Source organism: Coturnix japonica, chromosome 14, assembly GCF_054131305.1.
Source record: "Coturnix japonica strain WE chromosome 14, WE-NBRP24, whole genome shotgun sequence".
Taxonomy (NCBI): Eukaryota; Metazoa; Chordata; class Aves; order Galliformes; family Phasianidae; genus Coturnix; species Coturnix japonica.
The window spans coordinates 4,592,426-4,605,337 of NC_140676.1; the positions used below are offsets into that span (position 1 = coordinate 4,592,426).

The 12,912-nt window shown below is 38.9% G+C and overlaps 1 long non-coding RNA gene across 3 annotated transcripts in view; it reads left to right on the plus strand.

The window, feature by feature from the left end:
* Positions 1-7,844: 7,844 nt before the first annotated feature.
* Positions 7,845-12,912, plus strand: part of LOC107318852 (uncharacterized) — a 202,454-nt gene continuing 197,386 nt past the window's right edge. For 2 of the 3 annotated variants that reach the window (XR_014934155.1, XR_014934157.1), the window contains exons 1-2: positions 7,850-8,133; positions 11,048-11,108. This is a non-coding gene — a long non-coding RNA (uncharacterized LOC107318852). Of the gene's footprint in view, positions 8,134-11,047; positions 11,109-12,912 lie in introns of all 3 variants that reach the window. The other variant, XR_014934156.1, reaches the window with a different exon arrangement.

The following is a 12,912-nucleotide window of genomic DNA, read 5'->3' on the forward strand; positions in this document are numbered from 1 at the left end:
TCTGGTTCTTAACAAGAAAATTCTGATCTGAATTTTGTTCTGGACAAATGCCTCATAATCCCAGGATTAGAAAATACTTGAGTGATGCAATACTTTGTATATATATATTTTTTTCACTTTTCCTTTCTTTAAACTTTTTTTTTTTTTTTTAGCCTTTATCTATTATGCATTTTGAGCTATTATCAGTGCTTACACTCACAGTTTATGACTCTCAGTGTATTTAAAGTCAGTCCTCTCCCTGTCTGCATTTCTAACTATATCTTCTCCTGAAGATGAATCATTTGGCACCATCACTCTGATTTTCATTCTCTTTTACTCTCTGCAAACTGAATTGGTTTGACAAATTCTGATGCTGCCTGAAAATATCTGGCTTGGTTTTATAATATTATTTATTTTTATAGCCAAAAGCCTAGCAGGTGAAGAAAAAAATGACGACAATTTGGTAAATAATGAACACAGGGATGACATATTGTTTTTCTACAATGAGGAATAAATGCACTTTATTAAGTGACCTTTCCTCTAGTGGATGCCAAGAAATTGGAGATAATAAAGCTTTTACTTGCAGAGGATTTTAGTTGAGAGGAGTGTACAGCTTAAAAGAAAGGTCCATTGCTTTATTAAAACCTTGTTGCAGTGACATCAGTATGAGACAAAGTGTATTATTGAGACTATTTGTATTGCAGTTTGGTCTTTCTTTAAATTTCTTTATTTTTGTAAATCCTCTGTTTTAATTACTGTTGCAAATGAAAGTTTAATTCCTCACCCTGATACTTTTCTAATTTGGAAATGCTTATCCTGAGTCTTGCTTTCTTCTTCCTTTTCTTTTCGGGAGATGCAGCTTACTTGTGGAATTGCCCTGGGCTGGTGTGTGCGTGTGAGTGCCAGCTGCTCATGTTTAGCATCGAATCCTTGTATGATCACAAGCAACTTAATCAGCTTTGCATCTGAATGGGTTACCATCACTGATGACCAACAGACATCTTTCCACTGGTTTCAGTGTATTAAAAGTCCAATTGAAAGTGGCAGGATGGCTGGGAGAGGATGAGGTGTTTCGCTAGGTATGAAAATGAGTGTGATCTGAATCTTCTGCATGGGTGACCTCTAGGAAGGAGTCATCCCTCTTATAGAGTGTGTCCAGAGTAATTGCACAACTCATGCACATTTATTGCCACCCTATGTATGTATGGTTTAAAGCTTTAAGGGCAGGAGCTTTAGCTCTACGAGAAAGTTTCTTTGGATATATTTGTATTATCTTGCATGAGAGGACAGAAGGTATTTGGCTCAGTATCTGGAGATACTCTTGGTCTTGATGTGTGAAATTCTCTTCATGCACTTTGTTTCTTTCCATAACTTAAAATTTAAGTTATTTAATTTAAGATATTAAAATATCTTCCAATGGTATCTTCTACTCATGGAACTTGCACTCAGGCCCCAGAGAGGTGAGTCAACAGGAATGAAACACCTCTTTTCACAGGGTGAAACATGTTCCTTAACCTCATGTTAGGGATGGACTAGCTTACATGCCAGGCTAATTATCCAGTGGCCAATTCCAGGGTGAAAGATAAAGCCAGGGCAGATCTAGCTGATGAGATCTATGACCTTGCTGACATGAAAGAGATCAGATTAGGGACAAATTGTGCATTAGAAAATCCAGTTTGGGCCCAGATACTAACTGCAGGTATATGTGTGTATTTAAAAGGATGTCAGATCTCACCTTAAATATGTATGAATGAAAATGAGGTTGACTACTGGTGAGGGAGACTGGCAGAGGAATCAGAATGTGAGCCCTCAAACCCATTTTGAAGATTTCCACCCCCTCCCCCCCACCTTCACCCAAGTTACTAAAAGCATCAAGGTAGAGAAAAAGAAGCAGAGATATAAAATGCAAGTCGCACTTTTTAATAGATTTTTCTTGCTTTTCCCCAAAGGGTTCAGCTGCAGAGGAAGAGTGGAACATAATAATCCTTAGCATTTATATAGCACTTTACATTTCCAAAGCTCTGTACAAACATTAACTGATCAATCTTCACAACACCCCTGTGAGTTAAGGATGTATGATTAACCCCATTTTACATTGGGGGAAACCATAACATTTCAGAGCCTGACTTCCCCATCCCTCCAGAGGTGTGTGGCTCTTGCAAATCCTGCTGGCTTAAACAGGAGCTGTGTCTGATGCTTCCGAACACTGGGTGCTTCGCAACAGCCTCAGGGCTACATTGCCAGCCTGTGGCCGATGATCCAAAGGATCCGTCTTCCCTTCCCTGCTCTAACATTCCCCTGCTGATGCTTTTGAACACCTTTATCTTTCAGTGTCCTTGCTGGAGTGACAGGAATTTCAAGAAGCAAAACCATACCTGGTTAACATAGCTATTTGAATATTGTAAAATCATCTTTATTTGGAACCCCTAGGGAAAAGCCTATTACCCCGGTGTCTTCTCCTTTTTTTCTTCCTTTTATTTTTCTCTTTTTCCAAAACCTGGAACGATTTAAAATGAAATGTAATCCTATATTGAGTGAAAGCACACAAACACAATGATATGCCTGCTACTCAGTGCCTTCCTTCCCTTTTTCAATCTTGATAATTTTGCATGTTTTAGGGAAAATGGCAAGTAGAGTAGGGGATTAATGCAAAAAATGCATTTATTTTTTTTCCCTAGCATAGAAGTAAATAGATGTCTTCAAAGATGTCTCCAACGTGAAATCTTGGTGTAAATTGTTGAATTGTATTAGCTTTTTAATACTTCCTTAGTTTATGTTCTCTGAACGTGGGATGCCTCTTACAGCCGAGTTCTGCTTTTGCAGGAGATGGAACTGAGAGGCAACACTGTCATTTTGCTTGACTCCTTGTTTTGCTCCTAGGCTTCGGTCACTTGAGCCACAGGTGCATTCATATTAATTCATGCTGGCTTTCCATTAGGAAAAAGAAAACACACCCAAGCATGACCAAGAGAGATTTTTTTCTGATGTCATGTCCTACAGTCAGGGATGGGTCCATGTAATGTGCAGCAGGAACTCCAGGATGAGAACAGACATTGACAGAGGACCTGAGCTTTACTGTACTCTGTACCACAGAGCACTGAGAAGAAACTTACTGCCACTTGGTCTTCATCATCAATGTTCACCCCTTTAGGCATCCTAATTAGCTCAAAGAATATTGAATCCAGTCAGGGTTTCTTGCTCTCCTCTATCTTAATTAGGTCTTAAGGAGGTAGAAAGAGGGTTCTAAATAAGATTGATGGAGAAAAGAGATAGATGACCAGTCCCTTCAACATGTGTGTGTTTGTGCATGGGTAAAACAAGTTTAAGAATTTTCTCAAAGGTCATTGCTTTGAGTATTTTCTATATATATTCATTATTTACTTACCTGGAAAATACAGCATTACTACAGTAATATGAAGCTCTGGGTTCATACTCTTTTTTTCTATATGAAAACTGCTACTTATTTGCTGGAATATGACTTGTGGCCTATTTCTTTCCATGTGTATTATTGAATCTTCTGATTTGGGAGCTGTGCAAAACAGCTTTTCATTCTGAATGCTAATCAAAAGGGTGCGTTAATTAAATATACTTCTAATGAAACTAGTTTGAAATGAGACATGCGGGGCCAGAGTCAGCCCCTTCTTAAGATAATGAAAGAGAATGAAAGGATTATAATTTCTTTGGTGGGGAAGCTGGTGACTGATTTAGGAATGAGTGTTATTGTCATGAAAGCTTATAAAATAAGATCATCCTCTGATGTCTGTTGTACCTGAAGTCAGTGGAGTCCCTCCAGATTTGCAGTGGTGAAAGAGAGGCTCTGAATTTGGGCCCTGACTACTTAAAAATATGTAGTTGCCCTTTAAGATGTAAATCTATTGAAATCCAACCTTAGACATTGCCAGGGTCACTCTGCTTATTACTTTATGACATTTCCAGATTAAAGGTGCAGTGGGGGCTCACATTAATTTGCTTTATGTTTGACTAGAAATGCTTCCCATCACTATTAGAGCACACTTGGAGCTCTCTTCATTTTAGAACGCTTGTCAGTCATTTGAGAATGATATGCCCTACGTCTGGGATGAATAAGCACATCATATATTAGGCAGAGGCTTTTTCTCTGGAGAAGCTCAAAAGAACTGACAACTGCTTCCAAGAAGGTGAAAAACATACACAAGGCTCAGCAGCTGAACGAGGGAAGAGTGAAGAAATATCCTGCTAAAATGTAATCTGCTGTGTTGATTGAAAGTATCCAGGCAGTTTTCTCATGACAGCAGTTCTTAAAGACTCTGTTCTATGGGAATGGAGAAGAAATGGGGACCAACACTCTAGTCTGTGGTGGGTAGCAAAGAGATCTTCCATAGAGAGCCTGTACATGCCTGTTCTGTGCCCAGTGTCCCAGTCTGCAGATCACCCTGTGACTTTAAAGGAGTTCCAAACAGAAAACATATTTTCTTTTGTATTTTGGTTGGTTTGTTTGTTTTCAGGAGTGAATAATAAGTTCTATAACTTTTTTCAATAATTTCCCTCTTGAAATCTTTTCTAGTTTTGATACCTATTTAGAAGCTGCATGCACGTTAGGACTTTAGGGGGAAAAAGTTATAGTTTTACCGTGAAGGCGAGAATGACAAAGAACACAATATTAACACTCATTTAGTGTTAATTCATTTCTGGGTAAGTACTTCACATGGGAAGTGTTTGTACCTGGCCAAAACAGGGTGGGCCTGAGCCTTTACCTATATGTAGAGGCAAGTGGAATTACCTGTGGATTTGACATTCAGCTCGTGCTTTTACACGTCTGGCTTCCCTGGCCAAGACTTCATAGGATTGTGCCCTTCCATCCAAAGTGATGAATTTCATGCCGTTTAATTATACCTCACCTTTAGTTATACCTTTTTACGTTTACATGTAGCAATCATTTATTTCTTTAAACATGCTTTAGCCCATGTATTTATTTTTGTATAATCGGCATTTATCCTCTGAATACATTCTCTGAGGGATGTAATGACAACATAGCTAAAGTACCATCAAAAATATGACGCTCCTGTGGAGGGAAATTAGAACTGTAATGAACAACATAGAGGCTCAATATTTTACGCACAATTAATGTCTCCTTGCAAAGTATGTCATAAGGACTGAGTTTCCAACAGGTCTGTGTGTCTGTCTGTTACTGGATGTGACCAATCCACCTATTCCTGTTCAGCACATCTCCAAAAGAAATAGAAACCCTCTGCAGCTGCAGATCCACATTCTCCCAACAGCTTCAGCCACTCTCACTGCAATAATTCTCTGGAGAATCTGTCTCTATTTTCTGCTCTACATGATATCCTAAAACATTTTACAGGGCAATATAAGCTGGTAAATACTCGCATTTTCACAAAATGAGTATAAAAACTGCAGCAACCAACCGACTTGTGCGTACCTACTTTTAGCTTTTAAGTGCTCCATCCTCCCTCACTGCTCTTTCAGCTTAATGTCCTAACCTCAATGATCCGCAGAATTATATAGCTTAATATATAGCTTAATCCATTCCTGAGATTTTATCTTTCCTTATATTAACTTATCCATAGATGATCTTGCAGTGATGGCATATGTTGGAGACAGTCATTTTTAAAGCCATCTGCAGCTGGTTCCTTGTGTGAATGCTGCACCCAGCAACTCATGATTCCTCTTCACTACTAATTATTTCCTATGGCTTTTAATACTGCTCTGAGTCTTAGAATAGCTCTGAATGATGATAGACATATATTATTATTACAGGTTGTATTAAGCAGTCGTAGCTCAAGTTCTAATTACATTACCCTTCAGCCACGGCAGCAGTAACACTTGGTTTGGTTCTTGAGTTTCTAGGAATAATCTCGCCAGTAGTTCTTAGTTAGACTGCAAGGTCAGGGAGAAAGGAAATTCTTCTGCCCTTCTTTTCGCGTAGGATCTGAGAGGATATATTGTAAAAGGGGACAAAACTGGTCACAAAAAGAGAGGATTAAAATGAGTGGCTCCATGTGATGCATGCTAACTCCCTACATCCTCACAGGGATAGGAGCTGCTGCAGTGTGATTCTGCTCCAGAAAGGCACCCCATGAGAAGTGAGTTCTGAGGAAATGAACCTGGTCTAATAGCAAGCGGGTGCATTTTAGACTGCTTGAGTTCTGGGACTGATCCACAGAGCTTCAGGGAAGATACAATTGGAAATTTCTAAATCCATCTGGCCATATAAAAACCTGCTCTGGTTCCCTGCAAGAAGAAAATACTGCGACATTTCCAAGTCTATTGATTTATTTCCATAAAACTATGATGTTTACTTAATTGCATAGAATCCAATATAGTGGGATCACTGTCGTATATGCAAGCCATTATGTCATTTATTTATTCTGACTGGCAAAAATATTCTTATCCACATCATCGGCAAAGAAAAGATGGGATATTTGAACATGGACACTCAAAAGACATCAAAGCCAGGAGTCAGCTAAAACTATTTGTATTTTGTTATTTTTAGTCAGTGGGTGGCCAGGCTCATCATATTTAAAGGGCTGTTAATAACAATTTTGATTTGGGCCTGTAAAATATTTATTGGTGTTTGGTGGTTGTTTATAAATCTTAAGGGAGATATTTTTATGATTTAAAAATGAAACAGAAATATGACAGACATTTCTCAAAAATGTTTTTTATAATTCCTGTGGTATTGGAACGACATGTGCAAACCATAAGGATATGGTTTGATTATTTTCTGTTTGGTTATCCAAATGCTCAAGCAAATAAACAGCATAAATAACAAAGAGACCATTTCTTTGTTCACAAATTCCTTTATCTGATAATCTCAGGCAGTATAAATAACTAAGGAAAGGTTTTATTATGTAACACTGCACAGCAATATAGCATTGCAGGTTCTTTGGGACAAAGAGTCTCTTTCTACAGTCCCCAGAACGTTTTGGCTACTACTATAAACTTATTACAATCTATTTCTCTACTGTAGGATTTTCTTACAGTACCTATAAAGGCCAAGCACCTGATAGTAGAATATCTCATTTATATAGCAATTTCCATTCCTCAGTGTATGAATTTTTACGTATATATCTGAGTGTGCACCAGATGGCTTACATTTGTTATGTATGCTGCTGAGAAAATCAATATGCATGTTTATTAGCAATTTATGGTTTTCCATAAAAATATTTAAAAATGAATAATAATCACTTTTAGGAATTAAAGAGAAAAAAAAAATATCAGATCTGGTTTATCAGTTTGAAAATGAATGAAAAGTACTTCCTTACTGTGTTAATTAATTGCAGTTGACAAAAAGTAGGATCCTTCACTCCTCCTTCCATGTTGCTAATTCCATCCCTCTCTCCCTCCCTCTCTCTCACTCTCTCCCCTCAATTAAACGTATGAGAGTGTCCCCTCCCCTTTTAGAAAGAAGCTTTTAGATTAATCATATTATCTTAAGGTTCCAAATCTCAATGCCTGCGTGACCTTTCTTCCGTTAGAATCCATTATCTTAAACTATCACAATAATCCTGGCTTTAGGGAGGGAGAGCGGGAAGCAAGAATCAAACCTAATAGATGGCAAATAAGATTAATCTATGATCTAAGTGCCGATTACACTTGGCCCTGCCCTTGAACACCCAGGTGTAACCTTGAAATTCACATCCGCTAAGACACTGCAATTGGATTGTGTGTCCCCAAAGGCCTGGAAGGGGCAGCTGGCCAAACTTTACCCATTATTCCCCAGTGAGGCATGAGCTGTCTCAGCCTGCAGCTCTCTTACTTGTGGAATTTGGCACCGGCACAGCTGAATGTTTGTTTTGGGATGTTTAGCATTTTTTCAGATAAAATAGTTATTTTCAGGTCCTTAATTTTTGTTTGTCAGAAGCAAGCAGCCAGGGAATGGGTGAACTTTTACCTGGACCTCACAAGAGGAGAAAGCTCTCTTTTCAAAATCTGATAACTCTGCAGAAGAAAACAGAGATATTTTCTTTCTTTATAGGTTGACCTATGGACCCTGCCAAAAAAAATTTTCCATGTGAACTTGAGTTTGCAAGGCCCTTTTTTCAGTCCTGAAAACTCTGCGTTCTGAAAAAGGACATCTGTGATAAGATGGAACTTGGCACCAGTAACTCATGTTCTATGCGTGAAGCATGCTCAGAAGAGGCAGACCCAGAGGTAATGTTTCATCAAAGAACTTTTTAAAGCCATTATTAAAACTAGCATACATTTCCTCTGCTGCTGGCAGTTTCAGTGGACAGGACGGGATTGATTTGAGGATGGTAGCTGAACTATTTTCCTTATTTATATGTAAGGCCAGATTCTCACCTGGGATGAAACAGTGCAAACTTGCTGGCTTGCATTAATTGTGCCTAAGAAATGTCAGCTGGGGAGGTGGCAGTGATGCTCAGCTGAAGCCATCTACCCTCCATCAGCTCCATTTGGAGGAAACATCTAAACCCTATGACGAAGGGCCATCTTTCTCTTTGTACCTCTCCTCACACAGCAATACCCCAGTGTGACAATAATTCAGGAGATAAGGAATTAGAAGGAAAACACAGTGTTGGAAATGTCAACATGAAGTACATCTGGTGGCTGGCTGACTTTACAACAGTCCTTTGGTAATCTCAAAATTATAGGGAAATAGAAGAAGAAAGATAGAGGCAAAATGATATGTATAACAGCTATTGCAGTGGTAGCCTGGCAGTGTTGGAAGTTGTCTGAGGGGTAAAACTGTTACAGCCTCCAGTGGTGAATCCATCAGAGGACCAAGAGAACCCTGACCTGCCAGGATACTGGGAGTGATGTTGGGAGACGTATGAAAGATGCAGTTCCCTTCAGTCATGCACAGAGAGCTGTTGTTTTGCTGCTTCTTCACTTTCTTTGCCAGCTTATGAAGGTTGGCTCATAGGGATGTTTTAAAAGCTTCTATTGCTGTTGGGACAATCTGTAAACAGCATGGTACAGTTTGTCACTATTTTCCTTGCCCAGAAGCTGTTCTAATAGGACTTCTGTGTGCAATGTGGGTATGTAAATAAAAGAGGAGATACCTGACCCAACTTTTATTTAATTTAAAGAGAAATCAATGAAAAAGAGGGAAAAAAAAAAAAAAGTTACAAAATGGACTGGCCAAGTGGACTTTGATCAAAAATTAAATCTGCTCACACTAGTATTGATTAGTAACATAACTTCTCTCTCAGTTCTCTTTGTGAGTACATGAAAAGCTGCTGGTGCTAAAGGTGCCTGAACTGTGATATTTTAGAAAGTTTTGTAGTGTTGTGAAATATTGCAAATGTGGGCTACCAGGCTGAATAATCAAAACTAGTACAAATCTGGTATTAGATCTCTGTTAACTCTACAAAAAGGCTTCATAAAGTATTTGAATTTTATGGATATGTCTCTTAAGGATCCTATAGACTTAAGGGCCCAGCCACAAACTGAGCTTCCCTGAACGTAGAGTAACTGAAGAGCTGGATAATATTGCATTCTGAGCAATTGATCTGATCTGCAGGAAGCTGTGAACCAATAGCTGGGGCACTCTGAAATATGGAGTGTAAAGCAAAACTGGTAGACAAGAATGAGGATGATGATGGGCTGCCAGGAAGATGTTCAGGCTGTGTGGTGACACCTAGAAACAACCAGAATACACCAACACTGTGTCTTCTGTCCAGAGAGGGTTAACTTGCACTTGCAGTAGGCAGCGTCATGCCATTAAGTCAGGGAGAGTAATGAAATTTCATTTAATTTGTCAGGAAGAAAGTGCTAATGTTAAAAGGCATTTAATAAAAAGGGGGAGATTCTTTGAAAGGAAGCCTTTAAGTAATTACTTCAAGTGTCTTAGGCCTACTCACCAGAATATTTACATTAGTGTCTCCCAGCGCCAAAGTGTAATTAAATTAGTGCAGCATTTACATTCCATCCTGGTTTTTTAGAAGTGTGATTTTATTAACAATTCTCAAAAAAAAAAAAAAAAAAAAAAAAAGGAAAGCAAATCTTGATTTAATCAAATCAGGTGTTAGTATTTTTTGTAATGTTTTCACTGAGAAAACTGCTGTGATCTGGCTTGGAGAAGGTGGAGCGAAGGAAAGAAAACTTAATCTAAGTTTTGGGTTCTTCTTGGAGAAATGCCATTTTTTTTCTCTGTTCTGGGACTGAAGTGGAAAACTCTGTCCAACACTGTACAGACTACAAGAGTCTCCTGGTGGAGTTTTGAGTGTAAATCTGGCTGTTTTCACAGACAGCAGAGGTGTGTGTGAGAAGGACAGACAAAGAGAAAGTGGGACAGAAGACGGCATCAGAATGAAGAAATAAAGCACAGCTTGGGGGTTGCTCATCTCGTGGTAGTGAACCAGACTTAACATCAGAAGCTGAGAAGCTGCAGAATACTAGAAAATCTGGTTTGCAGTTTTAACTGCTAAAAATTATTTTTTTGGAGGAGGGAGAGATGTACATGTAATACCCTTCCAGGGTAGGCCAACTTTTCCACCCTGGCGTAAATGGAATATGTTCTGTTTTCCTTAGCTTCATTGTAAATGTGGCTTGTTAAAAGCCAATTAAAAAAAAAGAAAAAAGAGAGAATAGAATAGTTCATTACACACAGCCACTACCAGAAGACACTGGAAATGGATACCAAAAAAGAAAATAATGGAGCATTCAAAAAATTACCTCTGAATTTATTTGACCACTGCACTCAAAAGCGTAGCTCTGTGCTTTTATCACAAAGTAACCAATGTTAAACTCAGCTGGGACACAAATTCACGTCCCTGATAGAAATTAAGCAAAACACAGATCTACAGACACCTTCATTTTTCTTCATTATCTTGAGATAAATTGGTTGACTTATTTTTATTTCATGTGGAAGTTCATTGATTAGAAATGTATTTTGAATTATGATGAATAATAGTAAACTAAGAAACTTTTTCCATAGTTGCATCAGAACAGTACCTACAGCTGTGTAAAACCTATCATAACTGCTACACAACTTCCACATCAAATATGGGGTCCCCAGGTTCAGTTCTCTTCTATGTTTTTTGTCTCTGGCAAAGGATATGCAAGTATCTATTGATGTAAATTCTTATTTGTTTGTCTTCAGGTAATCCTGAATCTTGTAAACGGCTCCAGGTGTATCTGAAGAACGGCATGTAATTTGTCAGGTAAAATATTATTTTATTATGTATTTATATAATTTTATTTACATTTGGTTTGTCTCTAAGTGACTCAGAGGGGTATTTCAGCAAGACTGAAACTTCGCAAGCTGAAAAATTAACATGCACAGAAATTAAAAGCTCTCTCCACCCTGCAGACTTTGTCACGGGGAAAAATCATTTGCTTTTGCTACTGCAAACTGCAGTGGGGTTGGCCAAGTTTTGGTGCTAAATCAAAGGATTTTGCGGGATAACAATAGCAGAACTATTGGTAAGGGAAGAGCATGCATTTGTGACTCCATCCTAGGTACAATGGTTTCCTCTTCCTGTGGTAAAGTGGATTCAAAGGGAATCTAAAAACTGAAAGATCCTAGAAAAATACTTCAGCTGGGGGAAACTCTCCAGCATGTCTCTGAAATGGTGACAAGCTGACACTCTCAGAAGGAAAAAAAACACATAAAACCATAAAGCAATGCATTCTGCTTCTTCCTGCCAGGGCTGTGATGTTATTTACAACTTTGTTAGTCCTCTTGTATGTGTTTGATTCAGTGGCTTTTTTGATTTTTTTTCCGGTGCTCCACAGGCTTCACAACCTTTGAAGGATGACAAAAGTTGTGGTTTGAGATTGCTGCTTGAGTTACACCAAACACATTTTTAAAGAGACCCTGGCAAGGGCACAGGCTTGTCAGGACAGCCTGGATGATCCTGAAGGTGGGCCCAGATAGATTGAACTTATGGCTCACTCAGAATCAAGATCATAAGAGCACAGGGTGGTTTGAGTTGGAAAGGACCCTTAAAGGCCATCTAGTCCAACTCACCTGCAGTGAACATGGGCATCTACAGATTGATCTGGGTGCTCAGAGGAGGGAAAGGTCATTAAAAGCATTTGTATACCAAAATAGTCTGAGCCACAGTGGTAACTGTGCTCTCAAGATTCTTTGCATCCCATTGGGCCGTTTTCAGTTGAATCTGTGGGCAATCATAGGTGCCCACTAAACCACATCTTCATTGTCCTTACTTTATAGGACATCCATCCCATCCTCACCTCTCACGACTAATTGCCGTATCATTTAAAGACTGACAACATGTGTTTGAATTTATTCTATTCTTGATGTATTGAGTTATTGAGCACAGAGGTTTATCTGTGAAGAAAAAGCATTTGGTGATGTATGCTGGGATTGCCACCATCTAACTATGGCATGTCTGCACTGTTCCTCCAGAGAAACCCCACCAACTGTTTCAGAGATGGAGATTACTGAATCCTATGTCTATTTACGTGTGGTTCAAAATAAGCCCCTGGTGTTTTGGGGAGGTAAAACATGTTTCATGCTGCAGCCTTTTTGATCGCACATCTGTGAGAGAGATGGTGCTTTGAGGTTGCATCCCAAGGCCTCGCAGGCCTTCGGGCTGAGCAGCACGATGTTCCTGATTAGGGCAGGAATAAATCCATCCTGACTGCAAAAGAATTATGTGATCTGGAGAAAATGGAACTTGCTGAATGCTGAGAACTTCTTTTCCTATAGATGCCTAAGCAGGAGCTAATCTCTTTCAGAGATCTGGTCTTCTCTCTTAAAAACACATTTTTTTTTATGGTAGAACAGCTGTTGTTGCTTCTGTTGTGATGATCTGGGTGAAAAGTTTGGTAACAGAGAGAGAAGCTTAAAAAAAAGCAAAAGGCAAAAAAACTCAGGAAAAATTCCTCCCCAAACCCACCCACTGAAAAGAGAAAAAAAACCTTCTGCTCTGGCATTCCTGAGACGTACAATGTCTAGTGTTTTTAATGCAATTAAAACAAATGCTGACGTTATTTATA